We start from the raw sequence: 19,817 nt of genomic DNA, 5'->3' as shown, positions 1-19,817 counted from the left end.
ATCATGCAACACCGCCAGCTGTCTCGCTCGCACGGTAGGGAAAAAACAGATCACGAGGACACCGCCGCCATGTTAGCTACCTTGCCAACGGCCCTGTGGTCCACAGGGGCAACAGACGTTGGTCACTGTCACTCAGTAACACCTATTACATTCACATTTGACTTCCCCTTTCCATACTACATTGACCATCACCAATACCGACACAAACCAGAGGCAGAGGCAGGCGTGGCTGACACAATATCCGGTCTGTTAAAAGTAGGGGTTTTGGTTCCATCTACCTCTCGGTGGAATACACCCATTCTCCCCGTCCCCAAACCAGGCACCGACAAATACAGGATGGCTCATGACCTACGACGCATCAATCGAATTGTTACCACCCCAACAGTCTCTGTTCCAAACCCCTACACCTGTATGGCTGCGGTTGTCCCTCAACATCAGTGGTTTTCATGTATTGATTTGTCCAATGCATTCTTCTGTCTCCCCCTGGCGGAGCATCTTCGCCACATTTTCGCATTTACATTTCAAGGCCGTAAATACGAGTACACTGTTCTCCCCCAGGGTTTCGTTTTATCGCCGGGCGTGTTCAATCAGGAGCTACGCAAACTTTTGCAGGATGTGCCACTACCGGACGGGGTGGTTTTACTTCAGTATGTGGACGATTTATTATTGGCGGCCACCACGCCCCTCAGCTGCCTGAACGCCACTCAGACTGTTCTGCGTCATTTGTTTAATTGCGGGTTCAAAGTCTCGAAGTCCAAACTCCAGTGTTGCCGTCGGTCTGTCACTTTCTTGGGACGTGTTATATCGGGGGAAGGATCAGGACTGTCCGCGGCGCATCGTTCGGCGATTCTTCAGCATGACAAGCCTCGCACGGTCAAGGACATGCTGTCATTTTTGGGGTTGACAGGTTTTAGTCGACAGTATGTCCCCGGGTACGTCGACAGCACAGCCCCCTTACGCACCATCATTAATGCACAAGGCATGCGCAACCTAAACAAGGTCCTGACATGGGACATTCCGGCCGAGGAAGCTTTTATCAAATTGAAACAGGATCTCGCCCGCGCGGCTGAACTGGCGCTTCCGGACTACACATTGCCTTTTTATTTGGATGTTTCTGAAACCACCCTATCGGCGAATGGGGTGTTGTTTCAGAAAAAAGAGGGTGGCAGGAAAGTACTGCTATACCTCAGCGTAATGTTCGACAACACAGAGAAACGATAGCCATTATGCACAAAACATGCGGCAGGAGTAGCAAAACTACTTCAAAAATCGGCTCACATAGTCATGGGCCACCCAATCACGGTACTGACGTCGCACGGAGTTATGGCCTACATCAATTCAAACATGTTCACATTAACAACAAACAGACGCATCAGGATCGACAATGTATTAGGAGCACCAAATGTAACATACACACATGAAGGGATCAATATGGCAGAGGGAATGACAGGGGGAGAAGGTGACAGTCATGTATGTGAACACAGGGTGCAAAAAGAGGTCAAGGTCCGACCGGATCTAAGTGCAACACCATTGGCAGAAGCAGAAGAGGTACTGTTCACAGATGGGTGTTGTTACAGACATCCGGAGGAAGGGTTAAAAGCTGCATGGGCAGTAGTCAGACAGACAGGAGAAGGGTTTGAAGAAGTCGAATCAGGACGGGTGGTAGGTAAGGAGTCAGCACAGCTGGCTGAACTAACAGCCATGATTAAGGCTCTCGAAGGAGCCGAGGGCAAAACTGTAAATATCTTCTCCGACTCAGCATATGTAGTGGGCGCACTCCATGTGGAACTGAGTCAGTGGCTGCGGGCGGGGTTCTTGACAACCACGGGTACACCCATTAGACATGAAAAACAAATGAGACAATTGGCCAAAGCCGTCCTAAAACCAGCTCAAGTCGCAGTAATGAAATGTAAAGGACATGACGGGTCTAAAACTAAGGTAGCCCTTGGGAATGAAGCAGCAGACGAAGCGGCCAAGAAAGCTGCTGGTTATCTCCCTATGTATATAATGGTTTCACAGGAGATGAAACCGGATTTGATGACACAGGTAATCGAGGCTCAAGAGGCCGCCTCCCCACAGGAAAAAGAGGTGTGGAGACAAAGAGGAGCACAAAAAGCCCCCTGTCCGGTGACAGGGGCGGTGGAAGGTCAGACCCTTCTATGGAGGGGCCCGGACGGGCGCCCAGCTCTGCCGGCAGGTATGCGACAGGGCATATTTAAACAGAGTCATGGGTTAGAACACGCAGGATATAGAGAGATGATGGTGCGTCTTACACATTGGTGGCACCCTCATCTACCAGCTATGGTGGCTAACTATGTGGCTGAATGTCGGGTGTGTCAGGAGTATAATGTAAGACCAACTCTGAAACCACATCAAGGAATGTTTCCACTACCAAAAACCCCAGGTCAGGAAATAGTCATTGACTACACCGACATGATAAACTCAGTACGTGGTCATCGCTACCTCCTCGTAGCGGTGGATGGGTACACAGGATGGCCTGAGGCTGTCCCCACAAAACATGAGGATGCAAAATCTGTATGTAAATTTTTGACTAACACTTATATTCCGTTCCATGGGTTCCCTAAACGAATCAGGTCAGACAATGGGTCACACTTCAAAAACAAACATCTCCAATTGGTAGAACAAAGTCTGGGGTTGGTGCACGCGTTTGGGGCAGTGTATCATCCCCAGTCACAGGGAAAGGTTGAACGCATGAATCGAAATCTGAAATGCAAGTTGGCCAAAATCTGTGCAACAACTAACATGAATTGGGTAGATGCTCTCCCTATTGCCCTAGCAGCCATCAGGAGTTCAGTGAACACCTCTACAGGATTCACCCCATATGAACTTCTGACGGGGCGTCAGTTTCCGGGACCGGGAGCTGGGCTGGACCTACTGGAGGCGGAGGGTGAGTTGGCGCATCAACCATACTATGATCAGCTGTCTGCTCTGGTATCATCCTTCTCCAAACAGGTACAGGAGAAACGGGGGACAGCACAGGATCCAGTCAAGGCCTTCACTGCTGACTGGGTGTGGGTGAAAGCCATTAAGAGAAAGTGGACAGAACCTCGGTGGACAGGACCATTCAAGGTCATCGAGAGAACCTTGCACGCCCTAAGGGTGCTGGGGAAAGGGAGTACGTGGTACCACTGGAGCATGTGTTCTGCTGCTCCAGAACCCAGTCGTACGTTGCAGGAGTTGGTGGAGAAGGGCCAGGAGGGCCAGTGAACTGTTTGCTATTTGCTACGAATGTGAGAGTCCGGAAAAGAGGGTTACGACGAGGTCAAGAGTAATACTGCTTGATCACACTAGAGTTGTACTGGACTAAGACAGTTTTCGCTATTTTGCTTAAGAGTGTGTTTTATCAATATCCACATGAAGTGTGTTACAGGGTTAGCCTGGCTGGGATTGCTTAGCTTAGTCATAGGCTTGCAAGTGTATTATTTTTTGTATTTACCACAACAGTTGGAGAGACGGGAAAGACAGAACAATCCACCGGAGGTATGCATGACCGCCTATCAGGGCATCGAATTGAACTACACCAGGGGGAGTGCCACCACATTCACCTTTGACCTCTGCAGTGTCATCAAGTGTAACGGTCAGAACAGTTTATGGAGGGGGTATGACCTTTACCTATGCTCACAACCATATTTCCATACCCGTTGCGCCCAGGGGCGACTCATCCATGAACAGTGGTGCCCGGCGTGGGCTTTTGTGGTTAAATATACGGGTCCCCACTGGACCCCGGATGCGGACAAATATTGGGAAAACGTCACATTCAGTCGTTTGGGGGGAGGGGGCACGACGGAGTCCAACCCAGTGCAGTTAACTCTTAAACATCTCCCTAAATGCCCATACGGATTAGGGGGCACGAGTGAGGGGAAGGACACTGTGTACTTGATCTTAGGGGTAGAACAACCTGGGGGGGACACCATGGGCATGATTCAAATTAATATACTCGATCCCGTTACTCGACCGGACAACTCCACTACTAAACCAATTTTAATACATCAAATGACTGGTATGCACTCTGTCGACTACTCCCAACTTAGTACCTCGGACGTTATCATGTTGGCTACCGGAGGAGTGGGGCAGAACCTGTGGCTGGAGTGGTTGACGGCAACGGCAAAAGAAAACCACATGGCCGACTGTGTGGCTTGTTCAGTTGGGCGACCCATTTTATACAGTGAACCGGCACCCCTCTTGCCACACACAGACAAACCAGGGTTTAGATGCATGATAGAACTGCTGTCTGGGATAGAATCTCGCAATTGTAGTCAGCTCAGTAAGATCTTCCCACCCATATCTAATTACACCCGTCCTCCACCATTTAGGCCGGGGCCTCACCTACTGATTTGCTTCTCCCGTAACAGTTCTGCTAGTGCCTCTCGGGCAGTGGGGACAATCCATAGAGACAGGTGTAACAAAACTTATACCATGAACATCAGTAAATACACCCTGTCCTGGGCACGCGCAGATTTATATTGGTCCTGTGGGGGAGGTTCTCTGTTGCCCAGACTACCAATAGGATGGTGGGGTCGATGTGCACTCGTTCGCCTGGCAACACCGGTTTTCTTCCTAGGTCATAAACAAAGTAATACAGTATTCGCTAGGCAGCGCAGGAGCACCAATTTTGATCTAACCAAGGATGGCCTTACCTACAGACTCTATTGGAATTCCCCGGGGGGTTCCCGACGAATTTAAATTGGCTGACCAAATCGCCGCAGGTTTCGAAAACATACCTTTGTTGAGTGCTCTGTTTCCCATCACCCCAAACAAAAACGTAGACCGTATTAATTATGTCAACTACAATGTCTTGCGACTGGCGAATCTGACTAGGGATGCGGTAGAAGGACTGGCAGAGCAACTCTCTGCCACCTCACTTATGGCTGTTAAAAACCGTTTGGCGCTAGACTATTAGCTGAGAAAGGGGGGATCTGCGCGATGTTTGGTGAAGCCTGTTGTACATTTATCCCCAATAATACTGCCCCGGATGGATCGGTGACTAGGGCCTTAGAAGGCTTGCGTACATTATCCAAAGAAATGCACGACAATTCTGGAATTCAGAATCCCCTCAACGATTGGCTAAATAACACTTTTGGTCGTTGGAAGACTATGATTGTCTCTGTCTTTCTCTCCATATTTGGTATGTTGTGCATGTTTGCTCTGTGTGGGTGTTGTTGTATCCCTTGTATCAGGTCCCTGTGTAACAGGATCATTGTCTCGGCTGTGGAGAACCCGACGAAGGGGTTCCAAATGCCGTTGCTGGGGCTGGCTGACCAGGACGAGGAGGCGGTGGTTGGTCTGGGCTATGTTGATTGATCTCTGGTGTTTTCAGATATCAAAAGAGGGATTAAAGAATGTATAATACATTATAACACATATTCTAGAACTGTAATCACCAGCTGCATATCAGGCACGGCACTAACTATAATCCCAGTTATTAATATGTGTGGCATTTTAATCATTGAATGCATCACGGGCACTGTGCACGAGTGAATATAACAACAGGATTTATGAAGGATGCATGTCTTAAAGTTATGTATTGTGCTTATTAAAGTTATGTCTTATGAAACTTAGAAGTGTGCTCAGGCTTAAACATAGGGTCTCACACTGAGTGTGGGAAGCAGGCTGTTCTTTGTGTCTCTCTTTTCATTTTCAGAAACAACCTTGAATCTGGGTGGAGATGGCACCCGAGCAGGTGGGACGCGGAGGCAAGAACAACTCCCTGATGCACGAGAGAACAAGCTCAACCCTTTTTTGATACTTGTGTTTTCTATTGCATTGTATAATATATGCTGGGGCAGGGAAAGATAGCCAGTTGGACTTCGTGAACCAGCCCAAACTCTGTTGCGGGTAGGGAAACGTAGACAACCCCAGAGCTCTGTACTTGTTGATTTCCAACTGCTGCATTAAAGCTGATATTATCGGACCTCTGCGACTCCAGACCACTCTTTCTAGAACACAGATTTGTGTCATTGGATACCATCATTACATATTGGAATAGACACATAGAATAAGAATCCTTCAACCTTAAAATGTGGGAAAAACTGTCCTCTTTCAGCCAATGTAACTACTAAAGAGCTCACATTTACAGATTTTCAGCTATGAGCCTTGAAGCGAGAGCAGCCTTTCAAATTCTCTCACTAACTTCAATGGAGAGGTGAGTAAAATCAGTCAGAGAAAGCAAGAAGGAACAAGATTTTGAAACTGCCGATAGAGTCGTATTTCTGACCGCACAGACATATAAAGGACATCTCTGGTTTGGGCAGAGTCTTGGGTCTCGGAAAATATCCTTATATTTTGGATTGGACGTATAGTTTTGCGTCTAGGTCAACTTGTTTGAGGTGTGGATGCTAGGTAAATGTTCGTTTTTCTCTCTGCCTAGCTCGTTAGCTATCACAGCTGCGCCATCACCGTGGCAACCAAACAAACAAGCACCAGGAAAGCAAAAGGAACACGTTTTTGAAACTGCAGGTAGAGTCGTATTTCTGACTGCACAGACATAAAAAGAATATCTCTGGTTTCGGCAGAGTCTTGGGTCTCGGAAAATATCCTTATATTTTGGATTGGACGTATAGTTTTGTGTCTAGGTCAACTTGTTTGAGGTGTGGATGCTAGGTAAATGTTCGTTTTTCTCTCTGCCTAGCTCGTTAGCTATCACAGCTGCGCCATCACCGTGGCAACCAAACAAACAAGCACCAGGAAAGCAAAAGGAACACGTTTTTGAAACTGCAGGTAGAGTCGTATTTCAGTGACTTTAGAGAACTACAATTCTACATTGATACGCCCCCGCGCGTGGTGAACTGTGGGAAGGCGAGCGATGGCAAGCGATTCGCGTCGCTGCAGTGTAAACGCACTGTAACTAAGCAGAAACGCATCGAAAGCCGGAAGTTTAGTTTTGGCGCGTGCTCGTCTAAGCTGCCAGAGACAGGCACCAAATCTACGAGGAGGCTCTGCTTGGATTGCCCTGGATTCATGAAGTAAGAGTTTACCATAATCGACTTGTACTATAATTTAATTGTGTTGTCAATATAATGTTCGAGTAGAATTATCTGACATAACTTGGGTTTGATTATTTTATTTAACTTAAATAGCAATGCTATAGGCCATTCGAAATGGCAGAAATGTTCAACTTTTCAAAGACCCCTAACGCTACTGTACTTGTCCTCTGACTTCAATGTTGCACAAACCTATTAGAAAACGTGTGACAAATTTGAAAAGTATAAAATGTCAAGAATATATATGTTGGTGTTGTTTGTAATGTTTGCTACAGTAGCTAGCTATCTAGATAATTGGGGGTGGTTATCTAGCAACATGAGGCTAACTAGCTAGATGAACAATCTTATTTGACGATTTAGCAAATGTTTTTTAAATATCTCTGTTTAGCGAGACTGTGTAAACCACTGCAACACAAGCCAGTTATGTTGAGTTATGGCACCCCAAACAACCTAATCTAAACACTATGAGTAATATATTCTTTACAGCAGCAACCAGGTCTAGCCTGACGTTGTCATACTCATAATTCTAGTCAGAATATGAGTCTGAAAGCTCTCCGTTGGGCTGTGAGTATGGGGCGTGTTTCTACCGAACCTGGAAAAAAAATGCCTCTTCGCTCAATTGGATAGACCTACAACCAATCAGAGCAACGTAGTATGTTGTTTGTTGAAAAAGAATTCAACCCAAGCGCTCTTTGGTGACGTGGTTGATTACGTTACTGTTGATCATCTGTCCATCATCGTATAAAGCCCGCCCTGACAATTTTATTGGTCCGAACAGCTCTTGTTCGGACATAGTTTTCCCCCAACCGAGCGACCCCAGACCCAACTTCCCGACCAAAATAATTTGTGGGCGGAGCTAAGTTCGGCTGGCACCCAGGCTAGTAAATTGCCTAAATATGTTTGTGTCACTAAATCAAATGTATTTTTGAAGGATGGTTCAAACCTAATAGGCAAACGGTTTCTAGTCTCCCGATAAATCCTCCGGTTGTAAAACATAGCAATGCGTGTTTAGCAATCTGCATAGCAATCACAACACTCCGATCATCTGTTTAGCGAGACTGTGTAAACCACTGCAAAACAAGCCAGGTTCACCACAGTAGCTAGCTACTTGTAGTCTGGCATGGTAGTGTCAGATTCACAACCGAGTTAGCTCTAATGAAGTATATTGATTGTTCAGGTGGATCCCTTTCCTGTTGTGCAAATTAATTTCAGTAACCTAAGCCAGGACACATCGCCACTGATGCTAGGCATGATTTGAAATTCCATTCCATGACAAGTTATGGCACCCCAAACAACCTTTTTAAAAACTATGAGTAAGCTATTCTTTACAGCAGCAACCCAGTCAATCCGTTGTCCCATTTTTATAGGAAAAGTACAATATGGCTATTCATAAACTCTCAACAGTTGATGTGTAGCAGAGAGGCTGACTTGCAACCTCATTCTCTTGAGTTTGAATCTCCACTCAGCCTGTTGTTGTTGGTCAACATGAAGTAATTTTGCTCTCTTGTTGTCCAACTCTTGATCTTCTACAATGTACATTTTTATTTTTCCATTTTGCGGAGGAACCCGCATCGCTGCTTGCAGCTATATTTTGAGTTATTTCTACATGGCATATACTTAATCTAATGGAAGAGGGGTAAACTGGACAGTGTATTAATATTGAACAAATATACTAGAATTTGAGTTATTTGACTTGAGTTAAATCAGAGCAAGAATGGTCAAAGTAAGCTTAAATGAAATTGATATTTAATAACATTGCAAATGAATTCAATTAATCACAAGGCAAATATACAAAATAATTACCAAGTTACTGCATTCGCTTTTGTTTTCTGCATGTGCCACTCTGGCCTTTCTACAATGTCTTTGCATCTCAAACTGTTTAATTGGGTTTCTTGGATCAAAACTTGCAGACCATTTGATTTTTGATGTATACATATTTGTAAAATATACTGGGATTATTCAAATGTACTAATATTAATGATTTCTCCCACATATTTCCACAGACAGAATACATAATTGCTGCCAATACCAGAGACAGCATTCAAGGTATGCATATTTTTTATTTATTTAATGTTTAAGCTATGCCACACTTTAAACTAGTAGCTATTGTGCCAACATGTAGGCTCTGTGTTTTAAATTGGAAAACATTTGGAAGGTTGTTTTTCATGTTCTAACCAGGTCCCCTATCATGTCACTTAACTTTAGATAGCGGAGGAATTCCAAAGAATCACAGCCGTTCCTCTCTTGCAAACGTTTATGAGGAAACTTGACAGTTACACGCCGAGACTGCTCAACATCATGCGAGCGAAGGGAGGAGTTCCAGGGACAAAGATACGGCCAATACTGGATACCCTCAATCAGGTAATTGTTGAGTAGGCACATAATTCATAGTTTATTCACTTAACGTAACAAGTCTTGTAAGAATTTGGCCTAGTGGACCTGACAAGTGCTTCAGAAATGTTAAACTTCACCCATGCTTAACTTCTTAATTCAATGCAGCAGGGTTTCAGCAATGGAGGCAGTTAATCCACATTCTTCATTAATAAGTGTATACTGGCATTTGCATGAGGTGATTTTACATTAAAATGTTTACCCACATATAAGGTCAAGAGACATTTAGCAAAGGTAGTTATCTAGTCTGGTTCTAGTCCCATATTCCTCATTATTACTCCAGGCTAGGGTGCAAGTACAAATTCATGTCATCCACCTTTGTCTTGTCATGCACCTTTCAATTGGCAAGGTGACTGTCAACAGAGACTATCAGGTTACCGGTATATAAATAAATAGCCCCCTTGCTAGGTCTACTAGCATATCCATGTGTGATCACATCAAACAAATTGTTTTTTTTAACAGAGAGACTCCATCGAGAGAAGACGGGATGCAGTCATCCGCAGTCTCATAGAGTACCTTAGTATCTTAGACTGCCAGGTATGTCCTTTTAAGAGCAATGAGTTTAATCAAGATTGGTTGAATAAGTGTTAACGTTTTTCACCACAAGCCTATATTAATGTTGTTTCTTCTGTTATGTTCCAAAAGGAGGCTGACCGACATGAAAACACTCATCACATCCTGAAAGTGCTTGTTCTACATGCTGCCACTGATGAGGATCCCCTGGACGTTTCCATCATTATTGAGGGTAACGAGGTGCTGACTAAATGTGACAACACAGCAAAAGCTTGTACGCTGTTGATGGGACTGCTGTATGCACTGAATCTGGAATACCCTGCAAAGCTCAAGTATACTTTTGAGGTCTTCCAAAAACTTTTTCTTGAGCTTGATGGTATCAAGCTGTCCTCAAAAGTCCAGTCACTGAGAACCAAATTGCTGGCTTGAATATTGGAAGGCTTTTTGGTAACCTCACCACTGAAAGACTTTCATTAGTGGTTTCACTACTTTGTATAATATTTACGCTTGTATTTACTTCTTTACTACATTTGGGGAATATTGCCATTGAGGGCCAGATGTTTTGTTTGTGCAGTGGTATGTACAAGTCTTCTAAATTGACAGTCATTGAATTAATGTGTTTGTAAAAATTGAAACTTGTGATTTTTTGATGCAAGGTAATTGTGTATATATGTTTGATTTCCAGCGATATGCCCAAACTTTCTCTAAAAAGAAATCTAGATATTTTGCCAGAATTTCTACAATCGTCTCTTATGGTTCATTTAATAAGTCACGTTATTTCTTTTGTCAGTTTGAAGGCCTCACACTAATACTGAACAAGAGACTCATACATGCTAATTTTGGCTTGCAGTGAAAAGTCCTTCCTTGTTTTTCACAGGACTTAAGTTTCTTTTATTATTTTAAGTTACCACACCATATCAAGGCATGTGGACTTTTGAGCGTTGTGCTCTAACCATATTTTAAGGCATTGTAAACAATTCCCAGGTTATTGTTTAACAATTAGTCTTTAGTAGCAAATGCCAGTGTTTTATTTGTGGTTGAAATGTTTTAGGTCTTTGGTGATAGGTTTACTGGGACCATAGTCTGAAACACATTGCTGACTTAAACTGTACCAGCCCATTCTATGATTGTGATTGTGTGAGGCCTTTTTCACTATAACTTTAATAAAAAAGTTGACAAGATATATACTGTTAAATGTGAGTGATTAAAACATTGTTGATGATGTTAAATGTTATGCATCTTACAATTTATAACCAATCATTTATACTGATATAATTTAGTTAAAACATACTGATAACTGGGAGTTAATTGTTATTTAATAGATATTTATAAGTAGTTTTGTATTTGACAATCCAAGTCAAATTTACTACGTAAACTGCAAAAAATTAAGTAAGCCTTACCTGATATACTTGGTGAATATTAATTGCTAATACTTTGTGAATATTAATTGCTAATACTGAGTACATTTTACTTAGTTTGTGTAGTGTAATTTAAACACATTACATGGTGTTAAATTTAAACACAAAAATTGTTTGCAAATTGTTGCCTCATTTTTTTTGAGTAAATCTTAAACATCATTTTTTTCAGTGTGTGACAGTCCGGGCAACACATACAGTGGTCTATGATGCATCTGTTTCAATCGTTAAAATAAACATTCCTCACAAATGCATTTTTGTTGTAGGATTTATTATGACATTACATTACAAGTAAACGATTTGTTGATGAAATTATCATTACCTGTGGTTTCAAACCAGTGTTGCTCACTGCAACGCTGTAGCCTACGCGAGACACACTACAAAAACATCTACACAGCTGTTTAGGAAGTCAAACGGCGACAGAACATGTTCGGCACTCCCCTTACTTAAATCAAAAGTCTTTCAATAGGTGAAACTATCTGACTACTAACCTGAACTTCATCAATATCAGATCAAATCAGTGTGCCAAATTTCAAAACTTCGCACCAATCGGTTCTATGGGCTGCCATAGACTCCTAGTCCTAAGTATAATAATAATAAATATAGCTGCAAGCAGCGATGTGGGTTCCTCCGCAAAATGGCAAAATATTATAAACATGTACACTATCGAAGATCGAGAGTTGGAAAACAAGAGAGCAAAACTACTTCATGTTTGGCCAACAACAGGCTGAATGGGTATTTGAACTCATGAGCATAAGGTTACAAAGCAGTCTCTCTATCCTCTCTGCTACACACCAACTGTTGAGATATAGAACTGTTTCTTTGAATAGAAAGGGCAGAGTATTAGCTTTGGTCAACATTGGGACAAAGGTTAAGAAACAGTTGACATTTCAAGGTGAAATTGCATTGTGCATGGTATTTCAGAATGATGTCATCCTGTTTAGCTAAACAGATAATCAAAATTATGACAGGCCAAAAGATAATGGCTGGATTCCAACCTACGACCTTATACTTTACAGGTCACCATCCCAGCCCATTGAGCTATTCTCAGTGTTGAATATTATCATGTTCAGTTACTGTATAAAAAAGTAAGCTGTTTCTCCTGTGGTAAGCGTTGTTAGATTCAGCCAACGTTGAAACTGCTCTAATTCAATCATTTTCACATAACAAGGTGAAATTGTTTGTGGTACTTCAGAATGATGTCATCCTGTTGAACTGAACAGATAATCAAAATTATGACAGGCCAAAAGACTATGGCTGGATTCCAACCTACGACCTTATACTTTACAGGTCACCATCCCAGCCCATTGAGATATTCTCAGTGCTGAATGTTGTCATGTTCAGTTACTGTATAAAAAAATAAGCTGTTTCTCCTGTGGTAAGCATTGTAAGATTCGTCCAAAGTTGAAACTGCTTGTACATTTCCTATAAAAACGGGACAACGGAATGACTGGGTTGCTGCTGTAAAGAATAACTTACTCATAGTTTTTTTTTAAAAGGTTGTTAGGAGTGCCATAACTTGTCAAATTTCAAATCATGCCTAGCATCAGTGGGGATGTGTCCTGGCGCAGGTTACTGAAATGAATTTGTGCAACAGGCAAGGGATCCACCTGAACAATTAATTTACTTCATTAGAGATAACCATTAGAGTTATCTCTACCATGCGTAGACTACAAGTAGCTAGCTACTGTGGTGAACCTGGCTTGTTTTGCAGTGGTTTACACAGTCTCGCTAAACAGATGATCGGAGTGTTGTGATGGGCTCAAATAAACACGCATTGCTATGTTTTACAACCGGAGGATTTATCGGGAGACTAGAAACCGTTTGGTCAGAATAAAAAATTAAAAACTATGCCTCTGACTGGTATTGAACCTTGATTACCAGCACAACATCTCAGCCAATTGAGCCATTCCCAGGCCTGGAATACACAAAGTTCAATAACTGGATAATTAAAAAAAGCTGTTTCTCCAATGGCGAGCATTGTCAGATTTGGTCCAAGTTCAAACAGCTGTAATTCAGTCATATTTTGACATATCAAGGTGAAACTTTGCATGGTACTTCAGAGGCATGTCACCTTAAAGCTTATTAGGTTGGAACCATCCTTCAAAAATACATTTGATTTAGTGACACAAACATATTAAGGCAATGTGCACATTTACATAAATACACCCATTTCAGCCATTTTGTACTTGATTCAATTGCCTTAAGTAACGTTTTTAAATACGTCAATGATACATATCTGTACCAAATTTCAAGTCAATTTCACCTTTGGTTCAAGAGAAGAGGAATTTTGAAGGTTTTCCCAAATTATCACAGTACAGGAAAATCCATCATGGCGGACCTTATGGGTCCTTGAGGCTTTTTTGTTCCTCATGAAAAATGAGGCATGCACATCAAGTTTCAGAAGAATTGGAGCAATGGGGTGGAAATGCCATCACTTTGAAAATCGGACTTTTGGGCGTGGCCTGTGGCGCCCCCTATGGTCCGATGTGGCCCATATTTGGTGTGGGGGTACCCACTTGGATGTAGTATCAATGTGCCAAATTAGAAAATTTATGACCAGGGACTTTTTGAGATATTGGTGCGCAAGGAGAAGAAAAATAATAATAAGAATACCAACAATAACAATAGGTTCCCTCCTACCGGAGGAACCTAATAAGAATACCAACAATAACAATAGGTTCCCTCCTACCGGAGGAACCTAATAAAACTAGTGGTGGGCCGCTATCGCGCGTTAACGCCCTGCGACTCTTATCGGCGATTAAAAAAAAATGCAAGTTAGTGCGTTCAGCATTTATTTGGCCTGGCACCCAGGCATTAAGGAACGTGTGTATAAGACATATTTCTCAAGCCAATGGGATATATTGTGGAATAAATGTAGCCACAATAGCTACACTGTTCAGCAAAAGTTTAAATACAATGTATGAAAGGATTTACATACAGCAGGGACTTAGGCCTATATTAGTGTGTTTTATATAGCCTATACAGCCTATATATAAAATAAGGAATTGTTCGAATGCGCGGCAACATAAAGGCAGTTATAAGCGTGGGTCCAGCCGCGTCCAAAAGGGGACCACCAGCACCATGGACAGCTCCTCCCAAGCCTACACATCCCGTTACGCACAGCTGGCGAGGGATGATGAGAAGACACACCTGCACATGATTAGGACTCGTCAGCCGTGCCATAAAGGGAGAAACGAGACCAATCCCAGGGGGCCTGTTTTGTGGTTGCACTGTTTTGAACAAGGAAGGATTCAACGGGCTGTATTTTCGCTCGCTGTCCTTCCCAGACTCGGTCGACTAAACTGAGCAGGCACCCCACAGTCGCTGAACTGTCGCGCTGAAGACCAGGGTTATTTTCCCACTGTTTGGTTATATACCGGACCCAGTCTGCCCTGTAGTTTGAGTTTGTTTTGTTTGGCCTTAAAAAAATCATTCACGCTCTGCCCGACCTCTTCCTTTGCCACAGTATATAATTCCTTTTTTGACATGAGGCCCCTGCAGGCCCCATGTTTTCCCTGATTTACAGTTAATTCACTTTTAATAATAAAATGTTTGGCCTTTAAACATGGAAAACATGGATTTGGGCAGAGAAGCCTGTCTGTTTGTTTCCAACTTCTCGTGTTTGTGTTTTGTCTTTCGATTAAAGGAAAGTAAAAGTCTCAGCTCTCTGTCCCTGCAACACCCTCTTTCTATTTAACCCTTGTGTTATCTTCGGGTCGTTCTGACCCATCAGTCATTGTGACCCACCGTCGTATTGCGACAACTTTACCGCATACAAAAACAAAGTGAAGCATTTTCTTTTAACCGTTGGGCTGTCTCAGACCCCCCACATTGCAAAGGTTAAAAGAAAATTATTTTTATTTGTTTTTGTATTGGGTAAAATTGGGTAAACACAACGATGGTTCGTTATGAACCTTTGGGTCATGTGACCCGAAGGCAGCACGAGGGTTAACATCTAAGTCTGTGGCTTCGAACTCAAGAACAAATACACCTCAGTGGTTCACAGGCAGAATTTGAGAAATGGGGAAAGTCTACCACGTCCAGGTGACCGGAATCAGAGGAGAAATCGACGGTTGAACTGTGCAACACAGAAGAACAGATGAGCAATATGACGGTGCTACAACTGAAACAGAAAATTGCTGACAGACTACCTGGGAACGCAGGTAAATTGCAGTTATGTTATGCATACCACTTGTTGATCAGTCAAGACATTAGTTAACTTTAATGGTTTGAGCAGCTATATTGGCTTGCGAGCTGCGCTGAGCCGTCACCTTAACGACCCACCCATCAGCAAGTCCTGGTGCCTCCTAAACGACTCTGAATTCGCCACTAGAAACGTTTTTTCTGGAGTGATTAAGCAACAGAGAGGGCCGTGATAAAACCACCCACCACCAAGCCTTATCGGAGAGCGATCAGGCGAAAATAAAGCACTCCAACGCACTGAACCCCAACACACCTGTCGGACTTGTGAACATGTGTGGTTTGACTTACAGCTCCATATGGGACGCAGAGCGAAAGAGGGAAATCGTCAACTTAAGCCAGAGTCGTTTGCCATTCACGTAGACAAGAATGGTCTAAAATACGCAACGCTGACCTTCAATGAGTTCACCTTCATCTGGCTGTTGCGTGGCAACGATTCATGTAGGAACTATACTTTGTAGTGGCGGAAGAATGACGGTTTATTATTAAACTATTTTGTTTCTTAAATGTAATAGTCTTTATTTATTTTAGAACAGGTGAGGGGGTTTTAGGCACTCTGCTTCGCGTCGTGACTACCAACTCCACTTACCTGTTCTAAAATCAGCGCAAAACACGGCCTCTTGGGGCTTATTGCTTAATTAAAAAGACTCTGAGGCTATTTTCTGCCTGGTCCTTTGTGATGTTTTTCCAAGCTGGGGGGATATCTGCAGGTAAGGCATTGTACTCTTTGGCAAACTGGTAGTTGAACTGAGCCATCACATATTTCAAGTAGTATGAGGCCTGGATGCTTAAATCTGCAGGTATTTGCCAATTGGGGAAAATATATCTGTACATTTTATAAAGGTAACATTCTCCATTGGTATGAACGCTGAACACAAGAAAGGTGCATGTATCAATCATTAGTTTTGTTGAGTCCTCCCTCCTGCACTGACCAAGACCCTGGGGCCTGTGTATTGAAGCATGATGGTCTGTATGGGCTTGTCCACCTGCCTCACATGGTGCTTTACAAGATGGACATTGTTTACCACATCTAAACACTCTGGTGAACAACTCGTTCTGTGGCTTAATCTGCAGTTTTTCTTCTCTATGTTATTACATTTATTCATTTAGCAGATGCTCTTATCCAGAGCGACTTACTGTCAGTACAGGGACATTCTCCCCGAGGCAGAAGTGCCTTGCCCAAGGACACAATGTCATTTGGCATGGTCATGAATCGAACCAACAACCTTCTGATTAATAGCCCGACTCCCTAACCGCTCAGCCATCTGACCCCATCTGTCCTTTTTAAATGTTTCAGTGTTTTCCCCCCATTTCATTAACGGATGTTGTCAGCCATTTAGCAAACTGCTCCTGGTTAGCATTATTGAGGATCATGAAGGCACTTAGAGCATCTTTGGGAATAACCAATGTGTTTTCAAGCTCCTTGTAGATATTCTGAACAAACTTTCCCAAATTGTTGTTTTTGTCTGTTTGAGCCTTTGTGATGGCCTCTGTTATTTTCATGACATTTGATTTCACATGCCGTTCTTCCAATTCATACATTTTAGACCCATTTGAAAAGCGTTCCTTGATTTGATCAACTATCCACTTCTTGACAAAGTTTTCATAGGCTGACATAGTTCTCAAATATGGATTTGGACAGCAAATCTTTCAAGATTGAGTACTGAAAAAAGGAACGAGTGCTGAATTGAAGGGAATCTTTCCCAGTCAACATTTCATCCACAATATCTATACCCAGGGATTCTTTGACACTGGCTTCCACTTCCACTTCGTTTGAGCAGAAGTTATAGGGGTGTGTGTAGGCCTAATTTAGTAGACACAAGTCTTGATACAAAATCACAAATGACTTGCAAAATATTTTTTATTGCATTGACAGCAGGGAAAGTATGAGAGACTTAATGTAATGAATGTAAATAAAGAGACTACACAATGGTGAAGATAAACATCAGCCCATCAGAAAGGGGACATATATGCTCAAAAATGTTGCTTTGTCAATTGATTATTGTCTTGATGTCTATTTCCAGCACATACATATTCTGTTTTATGAGCGAGTGTGTGTGTGTGTGTGTACTGCAGCATGTCAGCATTGCTTCACAGGGGCATAAGTAGGCCTAATGAGAGAGCACAGACAAGATGATGAGTGAGTGTGAGAGAGAGAGACGGAGAGAGAGAGAATGATAGAGGGAGAGAAGCAGACAGACATCCCATCTCCGAGGCGCCGTCACAATCCCAGAATTACATGAAAATACGAAATAACGATCCAGTTGTTTACCCCTAACCCATTTTATACCTTCCACCCTTTCGTTCAGCTTCTCCGTCCAGCTCTCCACGCTCTGTATACCCAGTGGGCAGGCAGGCTAGCTCCAGTCTGCATCACTGAGCATCTCATATCCAGACCACCTACCAGACGTCACGACTGCACCACACACAGGTAACACCAAGCACACCTGGCCCCGGCTCTGTCAGCGTCTGTCAGAGGAAGAGGAGGGGGATGAAGAGGGAGGAAGAGGAATTGACAATCCCTCGACCAGGGTACTGTAGGAGCAAAATGATTGACTTGTCCTTTTCCGTTCCTCCCTCTTCTCCCTTTTTGGGTTTATTTTGGTACATATGGGAGAGACTTGATTTCTTTTATGTAATGTCATGTGACAGGGGTCACGGGTCATGTGCTAAACCACCACGGCAAAATGGCGACTTGATCCACAGCTCATGTTGAAGATGGAAACTTTAGCAAATGTGTCTCGTGTCTGCTTGTGTTATAGCTTTCAGTGTTTGGTTGGTTTCTAGTTTACTACTGCCTGATATCCTGGCATAGGAGCCAGAGCTTGAACTGGTACCAGGCTGACATTTTGTTTTAATAGTACTGCAGATAAATCCTATTGGACAACAAGCTATGTCCTGGGAGACTTTGGACCGAGAGACTCTGGGAAAGCATCTAGGTTGTTGCAGCCTTGAACTCACCGAAAGGTCTGACAGAGAGAGAGAGAGAAGGCTGGAGGGTCGGAAGGCAATATGGACCTGCAACATTTGCTGCCATCTTGTTAAGGATTAGCGAGTGTGTCAGTTATTTCCTGTCCAGGGTCCAGGTGCCCCCCCCCCCAGCCTCTGTGAACTGTTTTATACGTACTCTGTTGAAAAGAGGACAATAGGTGGTTGGCAAAGAGAAATGACGGTACCACCAAAATCGACACCAATTCAGCAACTGGAGATGAACAGCAACAGACTATTTCCTTTTCTGTCTTCTTTTCCTTGTCTGTTTTCTAAGCTTCTAACACTAGGGGGCGCCACAGTGGGGGAACTCAGCAGAGCTACCCCCCTTGCACCAGTGGAAGCTCCAACCACCAGAGGTCATGCACAGAGATCATGGAGAGACACGTCTGGCAAAAGAGGGGCATAACTGTACATTTTTAAGTGTAACAACAAACAGACAAAAATATTTGTAAATATTAAGTTTCTTGTTTGTTTTATGAGTGAATGAACGATATTTAGTTTGTGACAATTATCAGACAACAGGTGCAAGTTGATGAGGGGAGCCCTCCGCAGGTATTATCTCAACTGACATCAGACAGCTCACTGTTTTCTTTCGTGGACCCATTCTAAGGGGTCTCCTCATACACTAGATTCCGGTTCCTTCCGGTTCTGTTAGTTCTGTGGTGTTCTGGCCGTACACGCGTAGATAAGAGTATCGATTATGGTCTGTGATTCTGAACAACATAAAGAGTAAGATGTATGTAGCGTCATAATGACTTTTCATCTGGTCAAATTAAGCACCAAGTAGCAGGGATTCATCTCCACCCTGTGGCCCCCTGGGAAATGTGGTTTTTAAACCCAATTCACAAAGTAGGGTATGCATAGAAGATGCCAGGGCCTTTTTTTACAGTACATGGTCAGATTTCTCACCCATGATGTCGGATACCTTCCCCTTGTGGTACAGAGCTTACTCTCTCACATGGTGGAAGTCTGCCTCCGAAGCTCACCTGTAGCCACAGTGTCACAGATGGAGAAATGAGGGCTTTTACAACCTAAGATGCCTCGTATCCACATAGGAGATCACACAGACGGCTCTAATGTCCCATCCGGTACACTGTGTTACAATGTGTGTGTGCCCATGAACAGTAGTGGTATACCTCTGTATGAGGGGTGTTTGTATGTGTGTTTTGTATGTGTAAATGTGCACGTGTGTGTGTGTGAGTGTGAGGTAGAAAGACAGGAAGATATAGAGGATTGATTTCAGTACCTACAGTATATATAGTCCATTTTCTTTGGCAGAGATTTAGTAGTATTCTTAATTTAC

General features: G+C 43.1%; 1 long non-coding RNA gene across 1 annotated transcript; it reads left to right on the top strand.

Moving 5' to 3' along the window:
* The first annotated feature begins 9,185 nt into the window (after nt 1-9,185).
* Nucleotides 9,186-10,072, top strand: LOC134009916 (uncharacterized). Its single transcript, XR_009928284.1, has 3 exons — nt 9,186-9,362; nt 9,855-9,929; nt 10,038-10,072. It is a non-coding gene; the product is annotated as an uncharacterized LOC134009916 (long non-coding RNA).
* Nucleotides 10,073-19,817: the final 9,745 nt, after the last annotated feature.

Source organism: Osmerus eperlanus, chromosome 23 (assembly GCF_963692335.1).
Source record: "Osmerus eperlanus chromosome 23, fOsmEpe2.1, whole genome shotgun sequence".
Lineage (NCBI taxonomy): Eukaryota > Metazoa > Chordata > Actinopteri > Osmeriformes > Osmeridae > Osmerus > Osmerus eperlanus.
The sequence above is the reverse complement of the archived record's forward strand: the minus strand, read 5'-3'. Positions and strand labels throughout refer to the sequence as shown.